The sequence below is a fragment of the Peromyscus maniculatus genome, chromosome 7, assembly GCF_049852395.1.
Source record: "Peromyscus maniculatus bairdii isolate BWxNUB_F1_BW_parent chromosome 7, HU_Pman_BW_mat_3.1, whole genome shotgun sequence".
Taxonomy (NCBI): Eukaryota; Metazoa; Chordata; class Mammalia; order Rodentia; family Cricetidae; genus Peromyscus; species Peromyscus maniculatus.
The window spans coordinates 43,598,683-43,610,742 of NC_134858.1; the positions used below are offsets into that span (position 1 = coordinate 43,598,683).

Genomic DNA, 12,060 nt, shown 5'->3' on the forward strand with positions numbered 1-12,060 from the left:
TGAACTAGAGAAACAACCCTCTGCTTTTGCACATGTGTCTCTCCAGTGGCCATGTGGGCTAGCACACCGATACGCTCGTGGTTGGCTGCAAGGTCCTAAGATCCTTGAGGACAATACCTGGTGGGACATCTTGTCCCTTAATCACTCAGCCAAGAGGCCCAAGCTGAGGCATAAACAACCTGAAGACAGGGATCCAGCAGTGTAGGGGAAAGCCCTGCCTTAACTCACCTCACGCTGGACCTCTAGAGTCCCAGGAGATGTGGAATGAAGTAGCGTTGGCAGGAAAGACCAGCCTGGTTGGAAAAGTAGCTTGTGAGCCATTGGGCTGACCATGAGCTCTCAAACCCTACCATCTAGGTTAGTATTGAGCTGAGTTTCTCCTGAGAATTTAGCCAAGTTTTTACGTAAACAGTCTATCTCGATTTCAGCTCTTCTCTTCAGAGCAAAGAAAATGGCACATGCCCAGCCTGGGGACTGCAGAGTAAAGTTGGGAGAACCCTGAACCCCAAGGCTCAGTCATTTCCAAAGGTCAGAGTGCCTCAGTGCACCACGAGACATACTTTTCTGAGGACTCATCTCCGCTGCAAACTGGAGAGTCAGTTACTTGGTGGAGGAAGGTCGCCATTTTATTTATGCATTTTTTGAGATAAAGATGTTATTATGTGCTGAGGCTGACTTGGAACTCACTGTGTTGCCTAGGCTGGCCTCAAACTTGCCACTTTATGCCTTGGCTTTCTAAGTACTGAAAGTATAGACAAGTGTGCACCACTATGCTTGGTAAAGATGACCATTTCTTGCTTTTTGGGTAGTACCAAGGCCGTGACTTAGGATCCATTGGCTCTTTGGGCACAATATTTGTTGAGTCTATAACAACTCAGCCCAATTTTAGACTCATCCCATTTTGGTCCAGACCCATTTCTTTAGAACTTGGGGGTGAAGGTCTTCAGAGGAAGAATCTCAGGTTGCTGTGGAACAGGGCTGAGGTGTGCAGGCCACACAGACTCAGCCGCTTCTCCTTCCCTTGGATGCATAACTTTAGCTCCCAGCTAGTTAGCAGCATGGATGATTGGAGGCCTGGGTCTGTCCTCTTGGTCTGCACCAAGTGGCCCTAGAAAGGTCGTATTGTTTTCTTGTCTGGAATATGCCCCACCCCCCCAGAGTCCAATATCAGCCTAGCCTGAGTTGTCCTCGAGTGTCTGGGGCCATGGAGAAGACCTCTGTGGTGTGGAGTGCTTTTTCCAGGAATTCATCACCAGTCTGTGTCCAATTAGGGAGAGCAGGCTGGGTGAGACATCGGCCCAAACCCTTGTTAAGTAACATCCCTAATTGATGACAGGGATGGTGAAGCGGTTTGGAAGCCAGCTCAGATTGTGTTTTAAAATCCTCCTTTCTCCTGGGCTCTCTGCCAGAACTCCATGGCTTGGCTCTCCAAAAAGAACAAAGGAAGCTTTGAAAATCTTTCTACCCCCCCTCCAAATGCTTATCTGAAAGGACATCTCCACCCCCTCCCGGCTGCCGCAATCATAAAAGCACAGGTGATAAACTGCTTCTTCTGTATTCATCCATTTTGAAGGTCCTCCCACCCCCAAAGTAGGAATTGCAGCAGTAGCAAGAGACAGAGACCATCTCGGTGCCCACTTGACGCCTTGTGAACCTCTGAGAAGTGAGAGGGAAGGGTGAGAGAAAGGGCAGGGGCAATGGGACTTGGTTCAGTGACAACTTTTATCTCTGGGTCTTGGGCTGTTGAAATGTCAAGCCGGGGCTAGATAGGATCTCTGAACAGCTGCTGCTGCTGGCTGGGGCCGGGGGCAGGGCTGACAGTGGGTAGGAGGAGGGCCTAGAAGTAAATTCAACCTTTGGAATTCTGGAGGTAGAGAGGGACCTTTCCTATCGAGGAACGCGGAGGCTGCATGGAGGGGCCAACTCCTGGGCAAAGGGTGATGGCTAAGCCATTTCAGACTAGGAGCTGTTCCGTCTCTGAAGCTGCCTAGTTCTGAACTGCAGAAGGGAGAGGAAATTAGACTCGGAGTCCCAATAGGACTCTGTAAGTCCGGTCAAGGTGAGGACTTTCTCCTCTCAAGGCCACACTCTGGGGCCCATCTGTGGACCTCCACTGTGCTGCTCTAGGGCACACATGCCACCCACAGCAATGTGAATGTGAATCCACAAGGATAGGATTCTGTACAGTAACAAGTGGTACCATGTGTCCAGCTTAATTCAGAAACATTTCGGAGTTTGAAAGCTGGGAGGAGATGGCATCAGAGCTGACTACATTGTTATCTTTTAAATTCACACAGCACCGTCTATAAAGTAGATACTGTCAAGTACATCACACTTAACACGTCTTATCCCTGCAGTAGTCCTGTGCAATAGTGGAGAGAACGGAGCCTCAGGAGGGTCAAATCACTTGCCTGCGATCACACAGCAGCTAGGAGAGACAGAATTCCAGTCCAGAAACGTTGAGCTCTCAGCCTCTATGTATTGACTTTCACTCAGCTGTCTATGCCTCGCAGGATGAGTAGGAGTGTCATCAGGAAGTAGAGGACATTTGGCTGGGAGAAGAGCAGAGGTGAAGACGTTAATTGTCATAAACCAATTTGGAAATAAGAGCAATGGAGAATACTGTCTGTTGAGTACCTCCTGTCTGCCCTGCATTGTACATTCACTCAGTCATTGTCTTATCTCTAGATAAACCCTACAGAGGAAGATCAAGGGGGCTCAATTGTTCAGACTGATCATTTCCCATATTGAGTCATTTGAATATAGATGCAGACCTGAGTTAGATCTCTAGCACCCACGTGACAGATTGGGCGTGGGAGGCATGTTCTTGTAACCCCAGCACTGGGTTGGGGCAACAGAAATGGGATGGCTAGGGCTTGATTGCCAGCCAGTCTAACTGAATTGGCAAGTTCTATGTTTAATGGGTGACCCCATCTCAAAATATAAGGTGTAAAGTGATTGAAGAAGACACAGGACGTCAACATCTGGCATCCATGTGCACATGCACCCTCCTACATACATACACATGCACACACTAATGCTTCACTGTCTCGGTCTCCAACACGAGTTAACTGACCAGTCAGTTAGTCCACGTTTTTATTTATCAAGCTTTCACCAGGTGTATTGGGACAACTGGCCTTGAACTCAAGGGGTCTCTGTTCGGAAGCTCTTCTGAGCCTCTGACTATCAGGGCTATATGCCTCATGCGTTCCCTGTTCCGTCTCATGCTCAGTCCTACCCTGAGTTCTGCCATTGAGGCCACGGCAGAGGACAGCGAAGCCAGGAGTGGAGGGGGGAAGGTGGGCTACCTTGCCTTCTGGGCACATCGTCCTTTGTGGTGGGGGCTACCCTAAGGAGCAGCTACAGCCTGTGACTGTCTCTTCCCCAAATGCAACTACCTTTCCTGCCTGCTGCTTCTTCCTGGCTGCTGTCTCTGAGGCGGCGCAGCCAGCTCCCCTGTGCCCTCTGGAGGGCCCTTCTGGCACCTCAAGCATCCAGCAGAACCGGGAAAGACAAGACAGAGCTAGTTGCTAGAATGATTGCTAGAATCAAACCTGCCATTTGATTACTTTCTGTCTTCCTTCTGGTGTCTCCAGACCCTAGCTGGGGACTCTCCAGCTCTTAGAGGGATGGAGGCCCCCTCCTGGAAGTGTCTAGGCAGGACTAGAAGGGAAAGGATGGCAGAGCAGGATGCTTTGCCAGCTTATGGCTCCACAGAATTTAGAATCCTGGGATGATTTAGGAAGTGTCAGGAGTTGAGGGACATCCTCACCTTCACCTGTGAAGACCCACCTCCTATCAGACGGGTGACATCCCTCCCTGTCACCTGCCCACCCCCAAGAACTCACCCTCTATCCTCAGAAGGAGAAAGTCCACTCTCACTCAAGAACAAGTGAGAGCTGGGAGAGATGGCACGTTGGAGTGGGCAGTGGAGCCCAGAACTCTAGTTCTAGCTCAGGCTCTGGCACAAACCTGCTTGTAACTTCAGGTCAGGTCTTATCACAAGTCATAATGATACTACCTTCCTCCGCAGACTCCTGGAGGGCCCTGTGCTGCTGATATGGGGTGACCCTTGCGCTTTACCTATGCACTTTGTGCCGAACCAAGAAAGACAAGGTACCTTGGCAGCTGCTCTGTGCGGACCCATGCATGGTGCCAGGGGGCACTGGAGTGCACTGTGGCCCAGTGGGCTAGGGACCTGGCTCTGAGTAGCTCAGGCAAGTCCTGCATGCAATGGATGCTCCTCTAGGAGAGGTCACTTTGGATATCCCTAGCCACTGAGAGATTAACTGCTGTTCTCTTAGCCAAACCACTGGTGTCTATTTTCAAAAATACTAGAGGCTCATTTACATTTCATTTGCATCTCATTTGCATCCCAACTCATTTAATGTTCAGAAACCACTGAGATTTCTCCCAAGTCCCTGCTTCTTGCTTTCCCAGGTTCTCTCTCTCTCTCTCTCTCTCTCTCTCTCTCTCTGCAATAGTAATCTGTAGCTGGGCCAGCTGGTCTAAATTAGCCTGCCTGGGTGTACATCATTGGTGCAGCCTGGCTGAGAAGCCCACATGGGGAGCCAATAGCGGCAGTCTTAGGAAGTCGCCGGCACAGCAGAGGGGTCTTTCCTGTCCCTCCCTTCTCCAGAGCATTCTTTCTAAATATGAGACTCTAGCTGCTGCAGCTACATACCCAGAGGGGCGGGGGGGGGGGTAGGTTTACTGTGCCCCAGGGAAGAAAAAGAAAATTAAAGAACTGATAGCTGTGTTCTCGTTTGCATCCTGCAGGCTCCTGGGATGGTCTGCTAGGGAAGTCTGTCACCGGGCAAAAGAGACCTATCTCTTCCAGGGATCTACCACGTACTGTGGGAGCTGCTGGGAGCATCAGCAGGAAGGACATCAACGAAAGAGGAGGTTCTCCTGTCTGGCTTTCCCTTCCTGTCTCCCTGGCTCCATCTCTGGCTTATGGAAAACGCGCAGCTCTTCCAAAACTTAGAGATGCGATTCTGGTCTGACTTGCTCATCTCGCCTTGCCTCTTCTAAGTGGGACAGGAGCTGGTTAACATTGGTGACTTAGGCTGACCCTTGACGCAGTCAGAGTGGGCACTAACCTCCTGGTTACTCCCTTGTGAGCACTCTGACACGAGCTACCACATGGTAGACAGATTCTCTGGCTTCCCTCCTTTCCTCCCTGAAGCCTCTGCCAAGGTCCTAATTGGTCTCACCCCAGACCATTTTGCACTTCAAGGTGCATGCCCTAAAATGTGAGTATTGTACTGGGGTGTTGTAGGATGTAGCTGTGAAGACATCTGTCTGTCTACTGGGTAAGCTCCCGCTTCTCCTTACAGCATGGGCCTTTGCGCAGGGACCAAGCTCTTACAGCTTCTAGCTGGCTTAGGTGCCTCAGTTTCTCTGTGCGTGAAATGAGGGCCTCTCCGGGTTCTACTCATACTCACAGGGATAAGTCCCCTGTCAAATGGAGGCTTTGTTTTCCTGGGGCTCCTCTAGCTGGGGGATGACAGAAGGACAAACAGAGGGAGAGATGTGCTCTCAGCCCTGTCCTAGGATAGCAGACCCCAGCAAGCTGTGTCTGGCTTAGGGTAAGGTGAGTGTGTGTGTGTGTGTGTGTGTGTGTGTGTGTGTGTGTGTGTGTACTGTACCAGGATGAGTGGAGCTAGGGTAGGCTGAGTGTGTGTGTGTATGTGTGTGTGTGTGTGTGTGTGTGTGTGTGTGTGTACTGTACCAGGGTGAGTGGAGCTAGGGTAGGCTGAGTGTGTGTGTGTGGGTACTAAACCTAGGAGAGTGGAGCCAACCAACCAGCTGTCAGGAAGATCTCATTATAAGGGCTGATGTGAGCAGAGCAACATGGGTATCTCTTCTCTCTCCACGGTTATACTTGTTCCTCGCTTGCTCACTTCCTGTTGTAGGTGAACTAAAGGGGCTTGATTGTCGAGGATGCATCGCTCCTTAACAACCAGGCATCCGAGACCATCCAGCCGTTCTGAGCAGCTGGGCTGGAAAGCTGCTTCCCCACAAGCTTCAGGAACAGGCTTGGGAGACAGCCCCAGCAGACAGGCCCTTGTCCTTCCCCAGCCAGACCACCGGGTAGGAAGGACAGTCACCTTTATCCCAGAGAACAGAGAACAGGAGGGTGTGTAACACTTGGGGAAACATTAAAAATACTTATTTTTATTTATGTGTCTCTGTGTGTGACTATATGCTGCATATGTGTGGGTACTATGGATGCTAGAAGAGGGTATTAGATTCTCTGGAACTGGAGTTAACACTTAGGGGCATGCCAGGTTTGCATGCTAGTGATCAAACTCTGGTCCTGTGGAAGAGCAAGTGCTCCAAACTGCTTGAGTCATCTCTGGAGCCTATCCTGGGAAATCCTTAATTCTACAGGTACCGGGGAATTGAACCCAGGGCCTGTTTATAGCAGACAAGCATTCTAGTAACTTAGTACTTGGAGAATCTTGATGTGGGGTCAAATCAGACACAAAGTATGGCTTCTACCATGGAGACATGTGACAGAAGGCTCCCTACCCACCCAGGAGCTGCCTGCATCTGGCTGAAGAGGCTTCTAGCTGGTTCACTACGGTGCAGAGATTTGCAAAAAGATGAGCACTTACCTCCCTTCCAGCAGGGATCTGGAGCTGGTGGGACACGGAGGCCTGCTAATACACAGCACATGGGCTCTACCTCAGGGTTTCAAATTATTTCTCAGGGTAGGGCCCACAAATCTGTGTTTTTCCCTCTCACAGGGAAGCAGCCTAAATAAAGGACTGCTGACCTGGCCTTGTTCCTGTACCCATGTTACAGATGTGGAAGCTGAGGCCAGCATAGTCAAACAGCTTATTTGATACATGGAAGAAGACACACAGAACAGTTCTGAGCAGGTGACTGAACCATGAGGCCAGGTGCTAAGCACATAAAGGGTATGAAATCAGGTGAGGATGGATGATAAATAGACAGACACCGGTCCAGAAAGCTCTGTGACCTGGCTAGTTGGGGCATGTTGACTCTTGGCTGGGCACACAGCACACAGGTGGGATGAGGAAGACCCATAACAGGATCTATCAGTTTAAGACGAAGTGTCTTGGATCGACCTGGGTTTGTGGTTGGCTCAGGAGACAAGAAATCTTCCCCTGACAGAAAATGGACTGCAGCCAACATGGACACCAGGAACCACTGAGGTTTTCAACAGAAGCCCGAGAGGAGAGGGGTAGCTGAAGAGCCAGTGGTCTTCCTCCTCCAGACCAGAAGGGGAGCTGACCCTGAGCTGGCTGTGGGCAGATGGGAGAATGGAGAGGAGAATGAAGCCAGGAGGCAGATGGGAGCTATTCCTCAATGTACTCGACCTAATCCAAAAGGCTCCAGCAGGCTGTGGGGGCACTGGTGGAGGGACTGGAGGATGGAGGATGGTGGGTGCTCACCTGTGTTAGTGATGTCTGCGTGCGATGACTGTGTCTCCTACAACAAAGAGAAGTTCTCCATCCCCATGCATCCAGCAGACAAGGCACAGTGAGCCGTGATCCCTCATCCTGGTCCACTGCCTCTGACATCCCTCCTGTGGGAGATCAGGTTCTACAATGCCCTGGGGTCATGCTGTTGCCTTTGATGAGGGGGACCTTAGGAACAAGGTATCAATAGGACCACAGCAGAACTTACAGTGGGGGGGTGGGGGTGGGGGTGGGAGGGGCGGTTGGGATGGCCCCTGCTCTAATTAAAGAAGCCCTTCAAAAGCTGTGTTTCCTCTAGCTGGTGGCAGAAGTGAAAAGAGCAACCAAGAACTTGTTAAAAATCCTTTGCATTTATTCCATGTTGAATATTATTCCATGGTTTCCTACTCTGTCCGTTAGGTTTCTTCTGAGATATGATTTTCTTCTATGCAAACTTATTTTTGGCTCTGAGAGAAATTTGCTCCCTTTCAGTTGGAGCAGAGCCACATGGCCAGGAGAGCTCACTCACGGGTTAGTCCCACCCCAAGCTCCATAAGTTTGGCAGCATCTTTCTGGTATTGTGTTTGCCTGGAGACAATGGATGATCAGAGAATCTATGCCAATATTTTATAGTTAAGAACATTTTGGGGACAAGCGGGGGTGGCACACCTTTAATCTAAGCACTCAGGAAGCAGAGACAGAGGCAGGTGGATCTCTATGAGTTTGAAGCCAGCCTGGTCTACACAGAGAGATCCAGGATAGCCAGGGCTACACAGAGAAACCCTGTCTCAAAAACAAACAAACAAACAAACAAACAACCCCCCCCAAAAAAAAAACAAAAAAACAAACAAAAACAAAACCATTTGGGGGGAGGAGGAGACAGATCTTGCTAGGTAGCCCAGGCTGGCCTTGAACTCTCCATCCCCCTGCTGTGCCTCTCAAGGGCTATGATTATAGACATGTACCACCACACCCAGCTGAGAATCTCCATCTTCGATTTTAAATAAGTTCAGCGATGCTCCACTGTCTGCACTTGGGATGTGGTGCTGGCTCCTCAACCTGGAGCCTTGCACATGCTAAGCACATGCTCTCCTACTGAGTGTCAACCCCAGCTCCTCTGTGCCGTCAAGCATATATAGAAAACAATCCAGCCTTTGGGTCACTAACCTTGTGTCCAGCCCTATTGTCTGGCATTGGCACACCAATGAACTCCGCAACTGTAAGCACAGGATGGCACGTAGTACTTCTGTAAAGTGACAGCTTTCAGATTCCTGGTGGCTCTTTTGGATCTCTTTACTCTTGATGGTATTGGTAATGTCATGAGTGTTTTTAAATTGAATACAACAATTTCAAGCCCTTGATTTGCATGGTTTTGCGGCATCTTCTTGGTCAAGTGGACCATTTCCATGAGTCACTTTAGGCCACCGTCAAGAAGAAATCCTGGAGGGGTTTGCTGTTGCTGGCTTGAAGATGGAGATATCTACCATGTGTGATGGTTTGAATGAGATTGGCTTCCATAGGCTTATATATTTGAGTATTCGCTTCCCAGTTGGTAGACTGTTTAGGAAGGATTAGGAGGTGTGGCCTTGTTGGAGGAGGTATGTCACTGGGGGTGGGCTTAGAGGTTTCAAAAGCCTACAGCCATTCCCAGTCTTGATCTTTCTCTGCCTCCAGCCTACAGATATGATGTAGTTCTCACCTGCTGCTCCAGCACCATGACTACCTGCGTGTCGCTCTATTTCCTTCCATGATGATCATGGACTAACTAACCCTTTGAAATTTTAAGGAAGCCTTCAATTAAATGCTTTCTCTTATAAGTTAGTTGCCTTGGTCATGGTGTCTCTTCACAGCAATAGACAGTAACTAAGACACTGGAGGTGTGGACAGTCTGCGTGGGTGTACTGCAGCCCCACGGACTGTGTATGACTGACAGTTAGCAAGGACATTGGGGCCTCAGTCTTGCAACCAACCACAAGAGCTCAAATCTGTCATAACCCGAGTGATCTCAGAAGCCAGTTCTTCCTCAGCACCTCAGATAAGGGCACATTCTGGGCAACAGTTTGACTCTGGCCTTCTGAGGCTCTAAGCAGAGAATTCATTTGAACCTACCTCCTCATTTCGGCTCTAGACTGGGAAATAGTAAGTGGGTATGATTTAAGCCACCAGCTCAAAGGTTCTAGAAAGTGAACCCATGAAATTCAGTACCCCATCACCTGGCCTGGAATCCACCCCGCTTGATTTCTACCTCGCTTGGCAGATCCCATTTGCTTCCTCACTGGCGAAGGGTGGGTCAGCCCAGTGTCCATTTCTTTTTTCTTTTCTTTTCTTTTCTTTTTCTTTCTTTCTTTCTTTCTTTCTTTCCTTCTTTCTTTCTTTTTTTTTTTTTTTTTATAATTTTCTAGGTCCTCAGCGACTTTGTATATGCTCAATGGGTTCCCATCTGTGACTGAGGGTCCAGTAATTCAATTTTTTCTATCACCATGGGGCCAGTGATGACAAAGGATCTTGAATCTCAATAATGATCTATCTGGTGGATTCCAGCAAAGAGCTAGTAGCTTCCTCTACATTGTCTTAGTTGGGGTTTCTATTGCTGTGAAGAGACACTATGACCATGGCAACTCTTATAAAGGAGAACATTTCATTGGCGTGGCTCGCTTATAGTTCTGAGGTTCAGTCCATTATCATCACGGCAGGGAGCATGGCAGTGTGCAGGCAGACATGGTGCTGGGCAGGTAGCTGAGAGTCCTACATCTTGCAGGTAACAGGAAATGGTCTTAGTGTCACACCGAGGGAAGCTTGAGCAAAAGAGACTGCAAAGCCTGCCCCCACAGGGACATATTTTCTCCAATAAGGCCACGCCTACTCCCACAAGGTCATACCTCTTAATAGTGCCACTCCCTTTGGGGGGCCATTTTCTTTCAAACCACCCCGTACATTGTCTCACAGGATCATGCTACTGTGACTCCCACTTTCAGATGAAGAAACTGAGGCCTACTGAGTTAAGAGACTAGTGCAATTTATTGCAAGGAGCTGTTTGCTTGTTCCAGCACTTGAATGAGCGAGCGGCTCCCGAGCCTGTGGTTTTAACAGTCAGTTTCTCCTTCTCTCTGCACCATGCTTCCCGTATTTTCAAAGATTTTTGTCTACCAAACAAACTGCATTTATCAAGTAATAATTTGTTTTCCCATTTTTTATTAATCAAAGCCATGTATGACTGACAATCAGGGGTTCAGATCAGCACAAGATTAGTGGTGTTATCACACTGAGTTGATGTAATTCCAGCCAAAAGCAGAGAAATGATGTCTCAGTTAGTAGTCTTGCAGCCTTATCTCTGGTAAATGTGTCATTTTTGCTAGGCATACAGAAATGTTAAAATAGCTCATGAGTCCCCATTGCTCCCTGGGGACACCTGTAGGGGTCTGAGGACTGAAGATCAGGACCACTGGCGTCCATCTTCTTGATCCTCATTATCTGTTCTGTTCAGGTGTCAGTGCCTCTGTGACCTTCCTTGGTGTCTTTCTGCCACAGAGAGGGACCACACAGCAGCCCTAGCCTCAGCCACCACTGTTAGGGTCAGAGTGGGCAGCGTGACATCCTTTCTATACAGATGCACAAGTACGCGTGTCCACACCCGTACTATACATGCACAGATGTGAATGTATATGAACTATTATACCGAACACCGACCTCTCTCCTAACAGCTGTAGTTCAGCTTGTGTCTAGAGCAAAGGTTTCTAATCTCACATTGCCATAGATACAAAATGATGTGAGCTTAGACAAGTGAGGAGGGCTGTTTTTCACACCTGAACATATGTAGTCTGAATTCTGTTTCTCAAACCTGAGTACAGTAAGCCTGACTGTGTTATTCATTAATTGGAAATATATTTAGTAGCTATATATGGCAGGCAGTATGAAGGGCTCAGGAGTTCTTATAAATAAAGGGGTATAAGACCTCTGCTCTCATGGTGCTTACAGCCCGGGGGAGCCAGGCTAATCAACAATCATTAAGTGAAATAAATATGGAGAGGTAAAGATGCGCGGGGCAGGGGGCAGGGGGATGTGAGCTGGAGACTCACACCTAGAGACCTGTTAGAGAAGACCCCTGGACAGTGGAGACCTTCAGGATGAGAAGGACTTAGTCTGGTGGGAGGGTGCAGGAAGTGGAGTGTGCAAGGCAGAGGACTTCACAGCCGCAAGGACTCAGGCCTGGGGATATGGAACACAGTAGCTGGGCTAAACCCAGGAAAAGCTCCACGTCTGAGCAAGGAGGCCTGCTTAAGGGTCAGGGTGAGCTACTGCTCTGTCAGGGCCCCCGGGGGCTGGTCAGGGCTGGCACAGGACACAGGAAGACTGGATAAGAGAGAGATTTGGAAATGTACCTCCTCCCATACCTTGTCCACCCCAGGCTCTGCTCCCTTGACAACTGTCCAGAGACAAGGATGTGCCAGGGTGCTCCACAGTGCAGTGCAACCAAACAACAAGGATTTAGGGAGCCTTAGTACATCCAAGACAGTCTACAGAGAACCCGATAGGTGTTAGTTCACTATTCTCATACTGAATCTCAGAAGTTGTCCTTTCTTATTCTCATTTGGGTGCTCGAAGAAACCAAGCCTCCAGGATATCAACT

The 12,060-nt window shown here is 49.1% G+C and overlaps 1 long non-coding RNA gene across 1 annotated transcript; it reads left to right on the forward strand.

The window, feature by feature from the left end:
- The first annotated feature begins 4,033 nt into the window (after positions 1-4,033).
- LOC121830827 (uncharacterized) lies at positions 4,034-6,183 on the forward strand. Its single transcript, XR_006074072.2, has 2 exons — positions 4,034-4,116; positions 4,780-6,183. It is a non-coding gene; the product is annotated as an uncharacterized LOC121830827 (long non-coding RNA).
- Positions 6,184-12,060: the final 5,877 nt, after the last annotated feature.